The sequence below is a fragment of the Primulina eburnea genome, chromosome 8 (assembly GCF_022965805.1).
Source record: "Primulina eburnea isolate SZY01 chromosome 8, ASM2296580v1, whole genome shotgun sequence".
Taxonomy (NCBI): Eukaryota; Viridiplantae; Streptophyta; class Magnoliopsida; order Lamiales; family Gesneriaceae; genus Primulina; species Primulina eburnea.
The window spans coordinates 40188801-40197825 of NC_133108.1; the positions used below are offsets into that span (position 1 = coordinate 40188801).

The 9025-nt window shown below is 30.5% G+C and overlaps 1 long non-coding RNA gene across 1 annotated transcript; it reads right to left on the reverse strand.

Annotated features, from left to right (window-relative positions):
* Positions 1–4156: 4156 nt before the first annotated feature.
* LOC140837978 (uncharacterized) lies at positions 4157–5343 on the reverse strand. Its single transcript, XR_012119514.1, has 2 exons — positions 4949–5343; positions 4157–4815 (listed from the first exon to the last, which is right to left on the reverse strand). It is a non-coding gene; the product is annotated as an uncharacterized lncRNA (long non-coding RNA).
* Between the last annotated feature and the right edge of the window lie 3682 nt (positions 5344–9025).

Genomic DNA, 9025 nt, shown 5'->3' on the forward strand with positions numbered 1-9025 from the left:
TTTTAACTTTTGATCAATTTTCTAAACAGCGTAGCAATTTTGGGGCAAATAAAGTTACAACCAATTTTGAGTCAGAATCAAAATCAAAATCAATCTCAGAGCAAAAACTTGTGTGAGAAGGTCTCACAGGTCGTATCTATGAGACGAATATCTTATTTAGGTCATCTATGAAAAAATATTACTTTTTATGCTAAGAGTATTACTTTTTATCGTGAATATGAGTAGGGTTGACCCGTCTCACAAATTAAGATCCGTGAGACGGTCTCACATAAGACTCACTCCAGTCTCAGTTGGGTCAAATCCGATTGATATGTATTAATTTTTTCCTTTCAAAATTTTAGTTTTAGATTTGCCAAGATCACCTTATTTCTTTTCCAAATGTTTATTTTTCCTAAAATATATATCTATATCTATACTATTTATTAAGTGTGAGGGCACTATACTAACTACCTTGAGAGGACACCAACTTTTTTTCCAATTTTACCCTTACTTTTGTTTTTTGTTTTTTTTAAATTTCAACAAACACTTTTATTTATTTATTTTTTCAACCATTCAAATATCAATCTAATCCCTCCATATTTTTTCAAATTTCACTTTAGTCCATCGATAATAATAAAAAAGATTGTACACACGCATCGCGTGTGCAGAGTAACTAGTATTTATGAGACTCGAGCTTAGTTCCACTTCAAATTAAGAAAATTATTGAAAAATGTTTAAAAAGAAAAATATCATTTTACCTTTATTTAATGAGTAATTTTAATATAATATAAAAAATTGTTGAACATAATTAATGTGTTTAGATTACATTTACTTGGGGTTATTAGCATATGAATTATCTCGTAAAAAAAGTAGGGGTGTCAAAAATGAACCCGACACGCTAACCCGACACGAAAAATATCGGGTTTGGGTTTATGCTTTTCGGGTTCGGGTCGAAACGGGTCGGACCCGAATGCAAACCCGAAAAAAAAAATTTCCCGGAACCCACCCGACCCATCATGTTTTTTTTTTAAAAAGAAAGTTTTACAATTTGGTGAATTTACACAACTATTTTCTAGGCACATGGTTTCTTCCTTTTTAAACTAAAATAAAGCCCAACCCATTAATTCTCTACTGTATCTAAAGATGAACCATTGTTGACTTCTCATTTCTATCTCGACATCTCGTCCAGCACTCCAGCCTCCCGGCGTTAGGCGTATGATGTATCTTTCTCCGCTTCTCACTCAAGAGTCCAAGTGAAACCCTTCACGGATAATCTGCTTCTCTTCCAGCCATCCAGGTGAACGAAGTGAGTTTTGTTAAATATTTAGCCAAATATTTAAGATACAGAGTTACAGATCACTTTTTTCATTAATTTTTTTTAAAAAAATAAATAAATTTCGGGTTAGGCGGGTTATACGGGTTGAGTCGGGTTCGTGTTCGGGTTGAGGGTTTTCGGGTTGCTTCGGGTTCGGGTTGGGAAAAAAATTCGCGGGTTGACTCGAAACCCAACCCAACCCACCCGATTGACACCCCTAAAAAAAGGCATATGAATTATAATATAGCTATTAATCCTAAGGGTGGAAAAACCGCTGAAATCTTTGCCATAACCAAGTCATCGTACTGAAAATTTCATGACGATATGATAACTATACCAAAAAATTTGACATAATATCAATATGAAATTTTGAAAATTTTGGTATTTCCGCGTATACCGAAACACCGAAGCAACTTTTATAAATTTTTAAAATATAATATTTTTAAGTATGAAATCATAAATAAAATAAGAAAACAATTGTGTGATAGAAGTATTTTTTATTTTCCTATCATGTTCTTCTATTTGAGTACAATTTTGTTTAAAATCTTTTGTAACCAAACTGCAATTTTTTTTTTTTTTGTAGCAATCGATTTTTTGATATGAACGGTATAATACCAATATTTCGAATATACCTGAAAAATTCAGTATAATCGATATGCTATTTGTACTGTACCAAAATTTAATATGATATCGGCATAATTTTTCTCGTATCGATCATTTAGGTGGAAATTTTTTGACATATCTTACCAAAACACCCATAATTAATATCAATTAAGACAATGTTTACTTACAAAAATTAAAATGTTCTTAAACTTAAAGGAGGTTAATAGTTAGATTTGGACATGATGTTTCCCCTTGATTTAGTAAGAATAAATTATTATTATTATTATTATTATTATTATTATTTCTCCAATGGAAGTCTGTAGTTTCTTCGCCTTCTAGAATCAGCAAATAACATTAACTCGTCTTTGTGTGTGACAAAGACGTTCCTATCAAGATATTATTTAATGATTATAAAGGAGAATATTAAAATAAAATGCCGGAAAATATAATTTATTTTTGATAATTAAGTTTACTTAAGAGAATACTACCAGAAGATAATCGATTATGTATGGTCCATTAGATGTCAATTGTCACATTCATCATTATGATCTCGGTTACTATTGACAAATACACTTTTTTTTTTTTAGAAGAGGGTAACTCGCGCGACATAGTCTTATATGTCAATTTTTTGAGATATATATTCTATTTAGATCACTTATAAAAAAATATTAATTTTTATTGTAAATATGAACATAGTTGACATGTCTCATATAAAGATCAGTGAGACTGTCTCACGAAAGATTTACTTGCTATAGTAATAAAAATTATATAAACATGAACGAATAATAATAATTTTGGTAAAACGTAAGAAGGAATAGTGTCCATAAATTAATATTTGTAAATCATATAATAGAATTATAATCTAGTAACTACAATAACATAAACATAATTTTGATGATATAAATAATCAGAATATTAAAAAAAATGTTAAATAAGAAAAAGTGAAGTGTGAGAAATAATGTAAAAATCGTGGAATTTTTTATTGTTGTGTAAAAAATGTAACTTGGTAAATACTAACGTCTAACGGGGAACGAGGGGAAAAAGTTATTTATTAGAAAGAGATGCTTTTAACTTCTGAAGATTATTTACATATTAATCATTTTCATTAAAAAAAAACGAACCGAAAGTCCGATGTATCTGAGCATCACAGGCCGAAGTCCGAACCTAAACGCACATTTTTATTTACAATTGTTTTTATCGAATCGTTTTATAAAATAGTTAATAGAGGGTGTCAAATATGATCCGACAATCCCATTTGATTTGACCCAAAAAATAAAGTTGGGTTGAAAGTTTCGGGTTCGGATAAGGATGAGTTGGATCCGATATCTGACCTGAAAAAATAATCGGATTCAGATTAAATTTGGTTGATCCAAATTTTTTTATTTTTTAAGAAATGTATAATTATTAAATATTATTTATATTTTTATATATTTTATGTTGAAAGAATTTTATTAAATATATTTATACGGCGAGTTGTAGATTAATTAATATATTTCGTAAATGTTGAGGGATGTCGATTTCTGTTCTTATGTATTGTGCTGTCAATTTTAAATTCTATCCCATTTGCCAACCATCAATTTTTAGTCATTTGCTACAATTATACAAGTTCAACGGGAAACGGCTTGGAGTCGTATTAGTGTATTAGATATCTGCAATCCATGGCGCAATATATGTTCTACGTAAAAATCATTTTTAACCCATTAGCCCTACATTCTGACTACAATATAATATTCCAATAATAATTTTTTTTTTTATTTCAACGTTAATAAATCTAATAATTATTTAAAATTACAAAAAAAAAACATTATAAAATATATTATCTAATTTAAATATAAAATAATAATTACATAAAAAAATTGTGGTGCTGAGCAGCTTGTGGTGTTGGTCTAGTCCAGCGTAAAAAATGGTGCTACATTGAAGCAGCAATCGTAACAACACATTGACGTAAAATCTAAGGCCAAAAACTTACGTGAGACGTCTCACGGGTCGTATTTTGTGAGACGTCTCTTATTTAGATCATCTATGAAAAAATATTACTTTTTATTGTGAATATCGGTAGGTTTGACCCGTCTCACAAATAAAGATTCGTGAGATCGTCTCACAAAAGACATACTCAAATCGACATGCATGAGTTAAAAAACTCTCACCTTCTCCGAATAATAAGAATCGAAATTTAAGAATCTTACTATCAACATGTATTAGAATGTTTTTTTTAATGTGAATTTCTCACATTAACATGAAAAGGGAATACAAAGACAGTAATTCCATCACGAAAAAAGATTTTCTCTAATAGCTTTTTCAAAGGGCAAGAAACAAAACAATATGTATCAAACACTTTCCCAGTAAATTAAGCAGCAATTTTAGAACTTTTTTTTTTTACAGTTTTAATTTTCACTTTTTTGAGAAGAACTCCTCCAGAATCCAGCGCTGTAAAATTTTTCCCACATCTCCTTCTCCAGCTCAATCACCTCCTTGTTGTCCCCCGTTTCTAGAGTATTAACCATGGCTACCGAGTGCATCTGCATCTCCTTTTCATCGCAACCGCACTTCCGTGGCTGCAGAAGCCCTTTCTTCATCAGCTTCATGCGCCGCTTCCGCCTCAAGGCCTTCCGGCATAGCCCCGCAGGCAACTTGTATACAGCCAGCACAAGAAGGTTGACAATCCCGCAGGGACAGCAGCAGCACACCGCTACGCACTCCGCCGCCGTGCCTCCCGCAACCTCCGCCAGCCTCACCTTCCTCACGCCTCCCCGTGACCTGCTGTCTGAGTTCTCCAGCAGCGGCTGCCGCCGGTCAACCATCGAACCTGGCGGACGCAGCACGATTTGCCTTGTCATTACTATATATATATATATATACTCTATCAATTTCCTCCAAAATCACAGTTGTTTTCGATCTCTTCGACAAAACCTCGCAATCTGCAACTCAAGAATCACAAAAGCATCCAAATTCAACAAATCCAACCAAAAAAAAAATCATCCCATTTCCTGATCACCCGAATCAAACGAGTTCATTAACAAAATGAATGACAATAAAACTAAAATAGAATACCTGGAAATGTCAAAACACATGTAAATTAACAAAAGTTGCGGAGCGGAAGGCTTGCCATGCTCAGGCTGGGGGAATACGGGAAGAGTCGACCGCCGGGCCACGCAATAAACTCGGCGGCGTAGTGCCACTTTTTTCTCCCTTTTCTTGGATGATGGAAGAAAAAATTTCGAATGTTTAGCAGCCACCGATTTGAAAAATTCAACCGATCGGTTCCCCTGCTCTGCAGCTATCAGGTTCTACTATTATTATCTTCTGTTGTTGGTTATATTAGAACTTTTAGATTGAGGTTATTCCGGTAATCCCACAATTCAACAATTAATTAATTTTTATGAAATCTCGTCCATAATAAATACAGAAATATTTGGATTGCTGAGAATATTCTCCTTTAATGCATATATATATATATATATATATATATATATATATATATACATACAAAAACTTGTGTGAGACGGTCTCACGGGTCGTATTTTGTGAAACGGAGATTTATTTGGATAATCCATGAAAAAATATTACTTTTTATGCTAAAAGTATTACTTTTTATTGTGAATATGGGTAGGGTTGACCCGTCTCACAGATTGTGATTCGTGGGACGATCTCACATGAGACCTACTCATATATATATATATATATATATATATATATATATATATATATATATATATATATATATACTTTTATATTTTAAAAATAAATTGAGTTGCAGAAACTAATAAAATTTTAATGATTCTATTAATTCATTTTCTAAACACAAATGTTAAAGTTAACGGAATGCAATAACTACTCACATAGTAAAAATAGTTAGGTTAACTTATATTATCAAACAAATAAATGACAAAAAAGTTGTATTTTTGGTATTGTCTTTTGTTTTGTTTTTGTTTTTATCATACGTTTAGTTTTAATTTACTATATTTGTTTTGTATTTTTAATTTTAATTTTTTAAGTAACATTGATTTGACATTAACGTGATGTTGATGTAACACTAAACTTATGTATGCTACATCCAATACACGAGATGAAATAATTAAAATTAAAATATATGTTATAAAAATTGAAATTCTCAAACATATAATATCAAAATCACAAATAAACGACACATATAATTACTTCATAAAAATGCTTTAAATCTTGTCATACATGTACCATTTGCGAGTCCCATACAATTATAGTTTTCAAGGCACATTGTATTACAATTATATATGTTATTTGCATGTATTATTTTAAATGCATCCGACACAATATAACACAAATCTTTTTAGATATGCTTTTAAAACTTTTTTTTGTAAAATTTAAACATAATTATTTTTTTATTATTATAAAATGTATTTGTTTGATAGCATCGGGCAGCCTAATTCATGTGTCCTTTCATACCAGCTCATCACATTATCCTTAATTAAATACGAATCACGCGCTCAACCATCCCAACTTTGCAAGGCTATGATTTGTGCTCCAACCAAATTTTATTCTCTCATTTCTTTTATAAACTCAAATCCAGAATTTGTTCGATCAGACTATCTTGCTTCCTGATTTTATTGAGCGTAATAATTGTCTTTGCTTGATAGAGCGATCGAATTGTAGTGCTTGAGCTTCTGTGCGGTTTAAAAGATTTGAGTTACATCATTACCATCCATTATAACTTTTAATAAAACGACAAACGTTTGGTCCTAGAGATTTGTTTAAGAAAAACTTAGATTCGGTTACAATCTATACACGTTTAATGTCGACTCTCATTTGATTTTCATCGCATTGATCGCTCGTATTCATGAAACAAATTTTGCAAATGATAAGTCCTTACTAAATGATGTCGTGATAACTTAAAAACATTAAATAAATACTTACTTTTGATGAAATAATAAATTAAAATTCATAAAAAATAAAATGTCCATTTAATAGTTTCTTTTTTATGAAGTTCTCTAAAGGTGTATTATTTCGTTTTCTTTTATAAATTTTATATCGAACACCTCGTTTGTATTAGTCAGAACAAAGTAACGTACATGTTAATTAATAATCGGGAAAGTCTCCAGTGACACAGTCACATGGATTTATATATGTGAGATTGATCGATCTGATCTATTTGTATAGTGAAAAATAATAATTTTAATCTAAAATTAATGTTTTTCATTTATTGTATCATATATGAGATCTGTGTCGTAAAAGTAACTCGTAACAACAGTTTTTGTGATAGTACTCACGTTTGAAAGTTGGAGAGACAACAGGCTGTTCTTTACTTTTTTTGATAATTTAAAAGAATCATATAATTTTGACTTTAGTATTAAATTACGAATTAAATTAAACGGGCTACTTTATTTAAACGCATCTTCTGATCATGTGGCTCAAATTGCTCCTTGATTGGTCACGTGAAATGAATGGTGCCAATTGTGTTAATGGAAACTATCTATATATTTTTTATTTAGTGAATTTTTATGTAATTTACATAATTTCATGAAATCAATTTATTCATAATTTTTGCACACTTGCTGTACTATTTTTTAAATTTTAATCAATTGTCATTGGAGTGATAAAATGACATCAGAAACATCGTAAATATCTTGTGACATGTTGTTAAGATTGGAGGGATTGTTCAAGCCTATATATACAATTCTCAAGTTATTTATCCAACAGATGTTGGACAATTAACACGCCCCTCTCACGCCCAGATATGAACATCTGGAGCGTGGAGTTTACAAATGACCCAATTATGGGCAGAACGGATGGTCCAACACATAACGGTGGAACCTAAACTCTGATACAATGTTAAGATTAGAACTTGAACCTAACTCAACCTCAAAAGCTAGCTCAATGGGAGAGGATTGTTCAAGTCCATATATACAACTCTCAGGTTATTTATCCAAGCGATGTGGGACAATTAACACATGTAAACATTTTTCGGTGACACTTCATCATTTTTCTGATGCAAAGAATTGCAAGTTGGACGTTCAATATGTACTTAAAATTTTATAATTAAATTTCAAAAAATTATAATTATAATAATTTAAAAAAAAACTGATTTTAACTTTTTTAAAATTATTACACAAAAAATTCAATTTTTTCAATTTTTTTGAAAGAAACAACTTCAACTTCTAAATACTCCTAAACAAAAGGAAGATAATTTTGTCTAGCTGGTCTTACATTTAAAAAAATTATTATATTAAAATGCATTTAGATTAACAGAGCTTGAAAACATAATTAATCTTAAGTAAACTAAGATCAACCCAACCAATTTAATGCTACCAGCCTATACTCAATTAATCTAAATAATATTTCACTATTTATGTTTTATTCATCTTTATTTTATTTTTTAATTTTTGATTTGCTGAAAATGTGCGGAGACAGTCAAATCTTTGTCTCAATAACGACATGAAAATAACATCAATTTTTTTAAAAAAAAACTTTTTTTTATTGAACCAAAAACAATCAGGATTCCAATATACCACTCAGATAAATTAATTTAATGGCCCTTCTAGTTGCTGTTTTTCCTTGTATTTTTTTATATTAAATTTAGTGATTTTTAATAGATATTGTGAATAAGTTTTTTTTTTCCAAAAATTATTGGCCGAAGAAGTGAATATCATTTTGATCATACAACTCCCACACTCAAATCTTCTTAATATTAACTCTACTATGTAATCTTGTATGCTAACTCAAATCGGAGACCGATATATATTTTCTTCAGTAATGATATATTTTATTTGGATCACACATGAAAAAATATTACTTTTTATTATAAATATGAGCAGAGTTCACTCGTCTCACGAATAAAGATACGTGAAACCATCTCACAACAGACCTACACATTATACATATTTTCGAATAAAAAGCTCTCTTTCGAGAATTTTGTCTTTTTGTCACAATTTGGTGTATTTGCTAAATCATTATACAATCAAAACAGCTGGCCCTCGTTATGTAATATTGATTGAGTGGGGAAGCGTAACATCAAAATTATGTGCCAGCATTAGACTTCTCACAATATACGTCTTTCTATTCCATCTCATGTTTAGGCGTCGATTGAGTAAAACTTGTCTCATCCAAGACAAGATTTTCACCAAAATCAAAATGAGACAATGTTAGAAATGGGGA